At 37.8% G+C, this 13,058-nt stretch overlaps 1 long non-coding RNA gene across 6 annotated transcripts in view; it reads left to right on the top strand.

Annotated features, from left to right (window-relative positions):
• The first annotated feature begins 92 nt into the window (after positions 1–92).
• LOC140685537 (uncharacterized) overlaps positions 93–13,058 on the top strand; it is a 96,312-nt gene continuing 83,346 nt past the window's right edge. For all 6 annotated transcript variants that reach the window (XR_012058794.1, XR_012058797.1, XR_012058798.1 and 3 more), the window contains exon 1: positions 93–235. This is a non-coding gene — a long non-coding RNA (uncharacterized lncRNA). The remainder of the gene's footprint in view (positions 236–13,058) is intronic.

Raw genomic sequence — 13,058 nt, 5'->3', positions numbered from 1 at the left:
CCGCATGCGCCTGCCGGGCCTCCGCATGCGGACCGTGGGCGGGGCGGGGCGGGGCGGGGCGGGGCGGGGCGGGGCCTGGCGGGAGTGCAGGATCCGGGTGGTTGGGTGTTTCAGTGAGAGGCTGAGCTCGCAGTGCTGAGAAGTTGCATCAGGCAGCCACAGCCCTGACCGCGATGCGGGAGACCCGGTCCTGCGGACCTCTCAGCTTTCAGTGACTCGGCGCAGAGACCCGGAGGTAGGCGCTCATGATCCCCTCAGGGTACTTGGCTGAGGTGGGGAAGTGGGTGGCAGCGCCCGCCGGGGACAGATGGGCGGCCGAGTGGGATATGCGCACCCGCTGGCCACGAAGAGCGGGCTCTGTGGCTTCTGGAACCCCGCACAGTTGACGCCATGAGTCGGCGTCCACGCGGTAGCTGCTAATGGGTTACCTTTCTGGCTTTCTGGTTGTTCTCACGGCTCAGCTTCTGCCCAGTTACTCAGACTTTAACTTCACTGCACCTTTGTCTTTGCGCTCTATGCCCGGCACTCGGATAAGGTTCCGCAGCATCACTTGTGACGAGTACGAGGGTATCAGGAGTTTGTGGAGCTCTTTACCCCGTCTCAACCTTAAACCTTGGCTCCGCGGTACGGCCAGGGGCTGAGTGTCCCTCCTGCCCGCCTCGTTCTCCAGGCTGATAGGATTCTGGTGTCAAGCTCCTCTCCCCAGACTCTTCTGGGGGAGACGAGTGGCTTCTGTTACATAATGACTATTGCCAGGAACATGGCATGAAATATATTCGTTGCACTGACTGTTGGTAAGTAGTATTTGAATGAACAGAAGCTTTTGACTTTCTAATACTTAACAAGATATTAGGAGAGAAGTTGGTGAGTTCTGTCAACCAGCTAAATAGGGCGTTTTGCCTGGGAGCTTGATTTCTTCAGATGTACAAACTGGTGACTGGAATCAGATGGTCAGTTCTAAAAACTTTGGTTCTAGTATATCCTTGGTTGGCTCTCTTTTAGATAAATTACAACTCTTCACCTTTCTGAAGTTAGTTTGGGGGATCTAAGAATTGGGTTTTCCATCTGAAAAAACCTTTCATTTGCAAAGTGCTGACCAGTGTATCTGTGACTCCTTGAAAGTGAGAGTGGTCAGTGGACGGCTTAGGTCAAATGGATGCATCCAGCCTTGGGTTTGAGTTACTAATTCTCCTTTTAATCTTCAAGATGTTAATGATAAATTGAAAGTGAACCACTTCTCATTTGTACTGCTCTAAGAAAGCTCTTAATACTGGCCTTATTCTTCTTCCATTTGAAAGATTCCGATAAGTGTCACTTGATGGTGACATTCCGAATTTTGCCTTATTTTACACTGTGTAATGGGTTTAGATCGATATTTAAGAAAGTGAAACCTTTTCAAATGGTAACTGGAAAGAGTACTAAGAAACCTTTACCTTTACTATTATTTTCTAGGTTGCTCCCTCCCCCTTCCTCTCCCTTTGCTCGGTGTTTACTTCTATCTAAAAGTACTATTAGATTAGGGCCAGTCCTAATGACATAATTGATAACATTTGCGAAGATCTTAGTTCCCAAGAAGATCACATTCACAGGCACCTGGGTTAGGACTTCAGCATATTCTGGGCCTGACACTATTCAAGTCCCAAAACTTACTACTTCCCTTCTGTGTGCTCTGGCAGCAGCTTTGTGCTTTTGATTCTCTATGTGTAACTCTTTTATAACTTAAAGAGGGTATAAAGGCCAGGGACCTGATTTATGCAAAAGAAATAAAGTCTTGTGCCAACCTTTAACTGGTACTTCAAAGATACTTTTTAAAACATATATGACAAGAAAATGGTTGTTCTGTTATCATTTATATTGTTAACGTAATTCTTTGCATTTACCTCTTGTCAATTTTCTAGGGAGCTCAAAGTAATCCCATATGCCCTCCTTATGTTTGGTATAAAGCAGAGGGCAGTCCTATTAGTTCTCAAGAGTTAACAGTTTTTGTTAGTAGAGACCTGTTTTACTTATTTTACCTGTCTGCATCTTTGTTTTCAGAGGCATTCGGTCTTTAGCGTGAAATTGCTAGTGCCATGTTGAAGAAAAAGGAAATTTTGTACCAGGAAAAGTGATATTTAGTAAATGTTATAGTCTTGTAGTACAGAGCGGTTTTTCCACCCAGGTCACCCAGTTTTAACAGCTGTAAAACTTTTTCTTACATTTATTGTCATGAATTTTTGGTTACTGCCTGATAAAGGTGGTTCTTTTATCTTGACAATTTTGTAATGTTTTATAACCTCTTTTGGAAAGATTCTGCATTCCTATATCCTAAATGTTTTAGGGCTAATATATTTCTGATAGAGACAAATCCTCTGGTCTGCGTCACATCTTGTCTCCTGAGTCCTGATCATCTTTAGGTGATTGAATACTGTTTGGAGTTTGACAGCATCATCCAGGTAGTAAGAGTAGGTGATCTGAAAATTCCTTGAGGATGGGAACTATGTAGATGAGTTCATAAGAAGAAGAAAAGGAGTCCCTCTCTTTTAACAACTTAAAAATCAGAATACATTTAGACTTAGAAAAGTCACGAAGTTAGTACATATTGTTCCCCTATGCTTCACACCCAGTTTCTTATTAATATCTATCATTAGTATGGTATCACAAATAATGAATCAATATCGATATAATTATTAACTAAGTTTCATAATTTATTTAGATTTTGTCTAATCTTTCCTGTTCTAGGACTCTATCCATTATACAACTTTACATTGAGTTGTCATGTCTCCTTCAGCTTCTCTATGCTGTGACACTCGCATATTTTTAGTTCTGTGTCTGCTGATTCCTGGTTCCTGTCCCAGCCACTTAGTGTATTTTATCTCAGTAGCTCTTCACCATAAGTGAGAGAAGTGGAATTAGTTCTGTTTTGCAACAAAACACCTAGGCAGTTTGTCCAAGGTTGCATATTAATAGATGGGGACCTGTGGGTAGAACCCAGGTCCCTGGAACCTCAAAATCCATGCTCTTATTCTTTGTATTTGTGGCAGCTAGCGCTGTGCCTGGTGCATTAGCACAAATGTCTGTATCTGAACCTGATTTCAGTCAACCTGAGGTTTCTTAACGTCAGCAGTGTCGGTGCTGTCTTTGTTGCCGGGGCTGTCCTGTGCATTGTATTTTAACAGCAGCCCTTCCATTCCCCCATCCACTAGATGCTCGTAGCACACCTGCCTTCCCCACCCTCCTCCAGCCACATAGTGTGACCACCAAAAATGTCTCCAGACCTGGCCATTAGGCCCATGGGGGTAAAATCACCCACTGAGAAGCAGTGGGTTAACACTTCCTAAACAATATTTAAGTAGATGGCAGTAATCTGAAACAAGTGCTGAGTAAACCACTATGTTGAAACAAAGGAATAATTTGAAATTATAAAAACTGTAAGCACATTTGAAAAAAATGCATAGCTCACTGTTAAAAGTTACGTGGGGGAAACATGGGCTATGTGACTTTTGTTCTTTTAGTCTAAAGTCTGAGAATGAAAATCGAATAGTTAAATATTCATTTGGAGTTTGTTTAGTAGCTCTGTATGTTCACCTTACATTTGGGTCCAATTTTATGTGTATATTGATCTATTTTTAAGGATTTTAATATAATCTCAGTATTTTAAGTGATATAGAATTTTTTTTTGCCCTTAAGTAGTTTTCACAGCAGGACCATAATTGATGCTGACTGTGTGGATCATGGTTGTTGCTGATTACGCTTTGTAACTTCTGAGTAAATGTAATTAACTTCATGTATCTGCTCTATGACCTGATTTTTTAAGGAACGATAATTATTTAGTGTGCATTCTTATCAAAGATGATTCTCAGTAGTATTGCAAATAAAAGAGTTAAACATCTAAAACTATTAAATTTTTTTGGTCAAATTCAAATACATAGGAAGAACAGGTTGTTGCTTTGAAAAACAGCCCTTTTCAAGCAAATAGAAAGATGAGATTGTTTGAAAATGTTAACTAGCCTAGATTCATATGGTGCTTAAGAACAAGTGTATGACACTGTATACCTTAAAACAACTTCCGAGCCCTCTTGTTAAACCTTCTAAAAGCTTGTATCCGAGGGGGTCATATTCATTCCTGCGATTCATTTCTTACTTATGGATGTGTCCTATTCTATTTGGTATTCAATGTCCATATCTAAATGGAGGGAGGTAAAATTTTGATCTCTGAACTTCTAGGATTATTTATACCCAAAATTAACTTTAAACAGTGTTCAACACTTACATCATCGAAGAAACCAACCTACAAAGATCAAATCTCTTCCCCAGTGTTACTGCAACTGGTCAGTAGACTTTTTGATTCCTTTGGACATGATGCTCTTAGAAAACACTTGACCAGAGGTAAATAAGGAAGGATACAGATGTAGATAATGATTAATTTTGAAGACTTGTCCCAATCATACGTAAGTGAGATTTGAGGACAAGCTGAAGCTTAAATTCTGATTGCTAGACCTAATGTTCATTGTATGTTTCTCTGGTCTCTTGAATCTTGTTTAAGAAATCAAAATAACTCCTCTTAATGGGCTGTGGCCTCCTATACCAATAGTAATTTCAACTCTTAAATTGTCCAGGATTATTGTTACATAGTTTTTATTTAGTATACAGAAGATCTGTCAGCATTATTTGGCTAAGTCGGCATTTAAAATTGGGTTAACCTGTCATGGATTTTGGCATGTTTACTTGTCAAGACCAGGGCCCATGATGTATTAAAGCACTTCTATGAACATGATCTAGTTTGGGTCTGTGGGTGATAATACTTGAGGGGAAATGCTAAGATGCTGAAATGTATCATGTCTGGAGGAATCTGGAAAGAATGTGGTTGGCAGGTACATACTATCCTATTCTAACATGTTCTTAAATCCTTTATACAATTATTCCACCTGCAAAACTTCAATTTCCCATATTTATGCAGCAGATTAATATGGAGAAATTCACTTTTTACAAAATCGTCTGAGAAGATTCTCCATTTCCATGTCATTGAGGCTTATATACCCTCCTCCTCACCACTTTAATCCCCTTCAGTTGTCTTACTGATCTCAAATTAAAATGACTCGGCCTTACCTTTTTGGAATGTGTATGGTAACCTTTTTAGAGTTTGTAGGCTAACCTACTTATAGCTCAAGTGTTAGGATTTATGTTCCATCTTCCATATGATCCCTGAAGTGTTTTATTGAATTTTAAAATGCAGTCTGATTTCTACAAGTTGCGTCTTGCCTGTCTTCCTTTGCCGTGTTACCTCTTGTGTACGATGGATGGCATGTATAATAGCAGGTTATGACACTCTACGTTATTTTAGGGAATGCGACTACTGAATGTATTGAGTTTGGCTAAAGATTTACAAGTCTTAGAATTGTTTTTTCTTCTAATGTCTGTGGCTCTCTTCAAGCTTTTTCACTTAATCTAAGTTTCCAATGAATTAGTAAAACTAAAATTATTTGGTAACTGACTTTTAATGTTTAAGTATTATGAAAAGGTAATATAAATTTACCACAATGTAACTGAGCGGTTATGGACTGAGTGTTTTTGACCCCATAGAATTCACATGTGGAAGCTCTAACCCCCAGTGTAGCTGTATCTGGAGATGGGGCCTCTAAGGAAGTAACTAAGGTTTAATGATTCAATAGAATTAGTGTTCTTAGAGGAAGAGACACTAGGGAGCTCTCTGCTCCCCAACATGAGCCAGAGGAAGGCCATGTGAAGACAGTGAGAAGGCAGCCTTCTCCAGGCCAAGAAGAGACTTTTCCCCAGGAACTAAAGTGGCCAGAACCTTGATCTGACACCTTTGGCCTCCCAACTCGAACAGATTTCTGGTATTTCAGGTGCCTAATCTTAAGTAGTTGTTTTTGTTGTTGTTAGGACGGCCTGACCAGACTGATGCATGAGGGCAGGTTTGCTGAACTCAGCGTCAGTTTCCTCAGAATGAGGTGATGAGTGACTATTTCACAGAAGCTGAGTAGGATTACATGAGAGAAGGCAGAGCTTTAACGCACTGATGTGCTCAAGTGACCGATAATAAAATGAAGATTTGAAAAAACTAACGGGTAGATACTGCATTCATTTAAACGTCAGTTATAATGTCTGCCGTTTTAGGAAGCTTAAAAGTGTTGCCACACGCGTTTTATTTCGAGACTGTGGATAAAGGTAGTACTGCTCTTCCTGGTCCTAGAAACCAGGAAAGAACTGAGCGTACTTTGAGATTCCATCGAAAGACTGCTTCTGGCTCTTTTCATTAGAGGCTAAATGCTGCACCAGTGGTAAATCTAGTTCCAGCTTGATTTATCCAGTTAATTCTCCATAATTCAATTCTTGAACTCCTTGCAGGCTATCTGGAAGACTGGCAGCACTTACTTTCTTTGTTAATAGTTGCTTACAAAGTATCTGTCATTAAATATTATTTTGGAAATTAAAAACAATCTCGCCATTTATTTCAAACTAACAACATAGTAATGGGTAAATTGTAAATCATCCTTTATTTGGTATTGGGAATATAGAAATACAGAAAATGGCTTTATATCTATATTAGCACTTTTTGTGGTAAAGATGTTAAAATTGCTAGTAACTATGTAAATTCTGCTATAAATGAACAAAGCATAGCAGTTCACTGCACTACTTATATTTATTACAACACAGAAGATGAATTCCAAATGATCCAATTAAAACTTATGAATAGCATGTTAAAACTTATGACTAGCGTGCTAAGTGGAGTTTTAATATTCTTCAGGAGCTTATGCTTTCATCTTACACATTTCATTTTATCTGAAAAGGTAGGGAGATAGTTTCAAATTGCAGTTTCTCTAGTTATAATTCCCCTTAATCCCTTGCTGTTTTACTGATGTATATTGTTTCCTTTTAAGACTATTTAAGGACATTAATGACTCCTCAATTTCTCTGCCAAAGTATCCTAAAAATAAAGAAGGGAATATACTGAACACAAGTGGCAGCCTAAAAATGAGCATCACTGAATTCTTAGAAGCTCACTGAAAAGTGTAACACAAAAACGATATGTTTTGTGTGTGTGTGTGTGTTACACACATGCGTGTGTGCTTGAAACAGCAAGGCCAGCGAGGTCATGATTAACTACACTCATTTCATTGACTTACTGTAAAAACTAAGGTCACTTTGCTTGTTTTTCTTTTTATTCATAGTTTTGCCAAGTATCATAAAATGGAGAATAATGTGATAAGAAAACTTTGAAAGCTTGTTTTCTTGTTTGCTTGAAATCTGAATTTCTGGATCTTTGCAATAGGTGTTCAGTTCCTATTCAAAACCAAGTGGTTAACTTACACTGTTTAAAAAGTACTTAACTCATAAGCCTGAATAATAGAAAGCTTAAAATCTATTTTAGTCTATTCCTATCTAGTCTATTCCTGAAAAAATATATAGGTACATATATCAAACACATGGATACAGTGAGTGGGCAAATACCTCGAAGTCATGTGGACCATGAGGCCAGATCTCAGTACCACCTCTCATGAAGATTTGACTTTTGTTTAACTGGAGTATGTTTTCTTTCTCTCAAATAGAGATACCTACCTCCTAGGGTTACCATGAAGACTAAACAATTTTGAAAGGCGCTTAGTAGGGTGCCTTGCATATAACTCATAACTGCCATAAATCCTACCTGATCTGCCTCCACTCCCAGCCCAAACCCCAGCTCCACTGCCTCTGATTTCACTCCTGTTCTCTCGCTGGCTTCTGCCACTCAGGCCCCGCCTGCTCCTGTCCTGGGGGGGCACCTGCCACTCAGCCTGTGCGCTCCCTGCATCTGGATGCCTGCACAGCTGGCTTCCTCCTTTCCCCAGGGTAAGAGGAGATGCTGCCTTCTCAGGGAGCTCTTTCCTGACATCTCATCTGCAGTATCATTGTCTTCCTTACCCTACCTTATTTTCCTTCTCAGCAGTGATCTAGTACACTTGTGTATCATCTGCATCCTTTCGCACAGTGTGAGTCCACGGGACAGGGACTCTCTTTCCTGCACTGCTGTATCCTGGCACCTGGAACATCCTTGGCGTACAGTAGCTACTACATTTTTTTTTTCAGTGAATCTCTACTTAATCTTTGGAAAATACAAAACATACATATTTGAAGACAGTAGATTCACAGGAATACATTATCAAAACAATTAGACGAAGGGAACAAACTGTATTCACCTCCCAGGTTAGTGTTTATTATGGGGGATATTGGCTGGACTTTCCTCTACCTGGTATGCAATGTGACTGGCTTTCATGCTGTCTAAATAGTAAATGAGACCAAAATCCAATTCTGGGAGAAAAGTCGGTAATAATACAGGGAACTTTTGTTAACTTTACTAGTTATGCCCTGTAAGTCTTTTTGGTTCGTATATTTAACAGTTAATAAACTTTGTTTTAAGTTATAGTTAAAAATAGCTTTTAAAAAGTTGCAGATTTTATAAAAGCGGCATGAGAAGAGAGAGCAGGTGAAGGCAGGCAGGTGAGAGTCAGGAAGCATTGCGACATAATAAGGGGTTTGGACGTGACCCTACAGATGTTAAGACCACAGAAAGATCCTAAGCATGAGATTGTATCTTAAAAAAAGTTTATTCTGGCAGATATATGGTCACACTATTGAAGGAAAGTCAGGAGTCTGTTGCAACACTGCAGTTTATAGAAGGTGAGGTTATGTTGTTGGGTATAATTGGTAAGAATTCAAGTTTTTTTTTTTTTCTAGGATGAAAAGTAACAAAATTTTTATAGTTACCTAAATAATACAATGTAGAATCAAAATGTTTCCTTTAACTTACTTTAAAAGTCATCTAAGCACATCTTATACACTTGATGAAGCTGATGCCCAGACAGGGGAAGTGACCTAGGCAAGATAACATGGTTGGGTTGTGGCCGACTTAGTCGTCCTGATTCTGTGACAATGGAGTATGTGATTGATTTTAATTAGATAAGTTAACAGATCAAAAAGTTATCCATTTGTTTCTTGCAGTGTAGCATTATTTTCTGAAGCTACCCAAGTGGAATTTTACTAGAAATATTATTTCATATATAATTATTTTGGAACTTTAACTTGTTTCCCTCTGTTCTTTTCTAGCCAAAGTCCACATGATAGATCTTACAGAGAGCTTTGAAATAAGCAACGTTGTGTTGGAAAAATAATGCTCTGGGACTTATGTCTGGAATGTATCTCTGGCTGTGACCTCAGCAAATAAATTAGAGTTTGAGTCTCCATTCTGAATTTTAAAGAGGAGAGTTTGAGTTTTGATGTCATTTTCGTATCTCTAAGAGCTTTTGTTTGTAGCTTAGAAAGACAAACATTAAAGCATTAAGCTGAACATATCATCAGCGATACATAACCCAGTTATACATTAGAAAAGCTTGACGCATATATCTCTGTGTAGAAATTTTAGCTGGTTGCAAACATGAAATAACTAGTACACTAGATACTATGTTTTATTTTTTCCTTAAAAAAACAAAAACAAAAAACCTCCCTAATAGGGAAGATGAGTACCTCTCTGCAGCAATCGCAGCAACTGACTGCTTGGCGTACCTTCCAGACCAGACGGTGTTGGACGTGAGCAGAAGTTTTCCAAAGCAATTGTGATAGAACAGACTTAGTGAAAGAGCTTCTGTTTGATGCCTTAGCGAATAGTAGAGTAGTAGGGAGCCTCTGTTAGGTCACTTGTCTGATGTTCATAATGGAATTTCCAAGCTCTTAGGTAAGATCTTACTGGATACTAGAACTTGTGTTTTGGGAAAACAAGAAAATGTTAATTGTCCTCAACATTAATCAAAATACTCAAGCTAGGTATGAATCTGGATTAATATTTTATATCAAATGTGCTGTGTTCAAATGCTCATCTCAAATTACAGTTTTTTTTTCAAATAAGAATTAAATTATGGTCCATAAATTACAATTGGTAAATTTGCTCCTTGAGTCTCTTCTAATCTGTAGATCTTTCTCTCCCTCTGATTTTATTGTGGTTATTGAATAAATCCTTTGTTTTTGAGTTTCCCACAGTGTAGATTTTGCTGATTGCTGATCTTTATCATTTCTCTCTGTGCCCTATATTTCTTGTAAATTGGTCATAAAGGCTAAAGGATTTAACAGCTTTTAAGTTAACAATTATTTTGGAACTACTGCTTTGTCAAAATATAGTTGGTAAATAGTTGTATGATTTGCCGAATTGTACGATTACAATGCAATTTTATTTTTTGTTGTAAAGATGTACTCTTTGAAACCAAATCATTAAAAAGTGAATACATTTGATCTATTTTTACCTTAGATTCTTAATGAGGTGGGAAAACATAAATAATACATCAATATGCTAGTATGTCATAACTGTTAAGATCTTATAACTGATACCATCTGGTCTTTAAAGGGAAGTATGTTAAGGATTCACCTTTACAATATGCTCTAGTCTCCTTATGAAGCAGAAAATAATTGCTAAAAAGTTGTAAGAACTTATGCAACCTTTTACGTACAACAGATAAGGGAACGCAGCTCTTAACGATGAGGTGAAACATTGTTCATGATTTAAGAATGAAGAAGTTTTTCAGAAATAAGCTACTGAAATTTTAGTGAAATAGAGTTGGCAGAGCATCACTGTACTGTTGACTTGCAACTTTTGTTTTGCACATGGTTGAATATCATTATTTGGCAGACAAACCTTGTACCTTTCAGGGGGAGACAGAACTAACTGCTTAGTTATATTCATGTTCCTAGAAGCAATATTCTCGGAGACATGATGATTTCTTGGCAAATATTCTAGTAAAACTACAGCTTTACTAGTTAAGAAAGTTGGTTGTGTTTATTGGCCAAAGTTTAAAACTAAACATTCAGTGCTACCCTGAATGCCTTGGACAGCTCCCCTGTGTTTAATACATCTGTCAGTCATTTTGCTGTGTGTACATATAGCCATGATGGCTTCTGGGGGAACCTCCCCTGCTCATGTGCATGAAGTCTAGGTGGCTTGCAAGCCCTGCCACCAACCACCCTAGCTGAGTCGATGGAGCTGAACACCTGAACCAAGAGCAGCCTACCTGTAGGCTGAGACTGACCTAGCACACTTACTGACTTAGCCAAATTATATATTGGTAAATTATGAGATAATAGCACCTGAGAAAATAGAGAAACCAGTCTGTAGCATAGAGAGAAGAGTAGGTTTCAGCGAGAAGCTGAGATGTCATGAGAGGGACCCTGTGTGGCTTGAGGAGGTGACAGAGTAGTAGCTGATTTAGAGCAGCTGCCAGCTCTTCCTTCCAAACTGTATGTATATTTTCTTTTTTTACCCCCCTCCCTTGTGGTAACTCGAAGTTCCAGTCCTTGTGGCCATAGATCAAACTCCAGTGTGTCAATATGCTTTAATATCAACAAAATACAGATAAACTCTTCCAAATCAAAGCAAGTATTTTTGCAATGTTCTCTCCACAAGTGAAAGCATTATATTAATCCATTAAGTAAGGTAGGGGATTTTCATGGGAGGTGGGAAGTGGGGGTTAAAATTCAGATACTGTTTTAGCCTGGTTCACGTTAGAATCACTTAGGTAGCTTTTAAAAACCCTTGCCTGGCACTAGACCCAGAGCTCTCAGATGATAATGTTTGAACCTAATCTCTTAGGAAGCTGCAAAAAAAAGCAGTTGAGAACCACTAATACAGAGACGTTATGGTACATCAACATGGACACAAGTGACTACAGAATATTATACTTGTGAATCTTAATTCTAGTTAGTTAATATCTTAAAGATTATTTCTCTCTTAAAGGGAATCGACATCTGATAACTTCTATATCAGTATTGAAAAACTTGATTTAATGTGCCAATTAGTAAATGGTTTGAAGGTACTTAATTGCATTCTACCATCAATGTTTTACGAATAAATGCCTACATGTAATCTGTGTAGAAGTCGTATTTGAAAGCACTAATTCCACTTTGTCTTTTGTTCTAGTTAATTTTTAAGCAAGTTTTACAGACTAGATGTTAGAGGATTACTACCTTTTGTGAACTTAATTCATTTGTCATTAAAACGTTTTACAGGTAAACAACATTTTAATGCTTAAAACTCAGTAATCTTCCCTGAATGATAATTTCCTTTTAAATTTTTGTACAGACACATAGGTATAACTACAGATAGATACACATGCATGTCTGTATGGGTTCTTGGGAAGTAGCTGAATGGGAAGGAGAAGGGAGTGGATGATGCCTGCGGCTTGGTAACATGTATATGTCCTTGTATACCTGGCTTTCATTTAACACTGCGTTCTGAGCAATAAATATCTTGTAAAGTGTTGATGATCACCTAGTATTTTAAGTACAGCATCTGTTTATTTGAACTTTTATTAGCATCGAATTATTTCCAGTTTTCTTTGTCATATCTATTAGACATTTGTCATAAATTGAGTGTATCTCTGTCTCGCTAAACGTCTGGAACTCTGACACATAAGCTGTGCATGTTTAAGGCTCTTGATACATATTTTCTCTTGTGTTTAATAACCATTATTTCTCAAAGTGTAATAGATAATACACTGAAATATGTAAAAAGAATAATACATCTCAGAATAAAATAGTGTGTGTATTTCTAAAATTAGCAGAAAAAATTCTTATTTTTTTATATAAAAACAACATTTTATATTTAGGAAACAATATCCTTAAAATAGTACTTGGTAGTCAATGCTCTGATCTCTTAGTCTCTTTTCAGATCTAATCAGAGCATTAAAGAACTCCCTGAGAGTTTGTCACTCTTATAAATTTCTCCTTCAGAATGTTTTCATCAGTTCTTTATATAGATTTTGGGTATTTCTCATGGAAATTTCTACTAATTAATTTTTATTGATATTAAATGCAGAACTATCATTTATCATTTTTTTTTCCTGCATTGGAAAAAAGATAGGGCTGTTTGTAACTTTGGTAACCACCCATCCAAATACGTGATTGCCTATTTTATCCACTGATTTCTTTAATTTTTATGTACATAAAAATATTACCTGAAAATATAATTTTGCCTTTTTCACCCTAATCTTTGTACATAATTTTCTTTTCTAAATGCTTTGGTATTCTTTGTCTGCAGA

The sequence above is a fragment of the Vicugna pacos genome, chromosome 14, assembly GCF_048564905.1.
Source record: "Vicugna pacos chromosome 14, VicPac4, whole genome shotgun sequence".
Classification (NCBI taxonomy): domain Eukaryota; kingdom Metazoa; phylum Chordata; class Mammalia; order Artiodactyla; family Camelidae; genus Vicugna; species Vicugna pacos.
The sequence above is the reverse complement of the archived record's forward strand: the minus strand, read 5'-3'. Positions and strand labels throughout refer to the sequence as shown.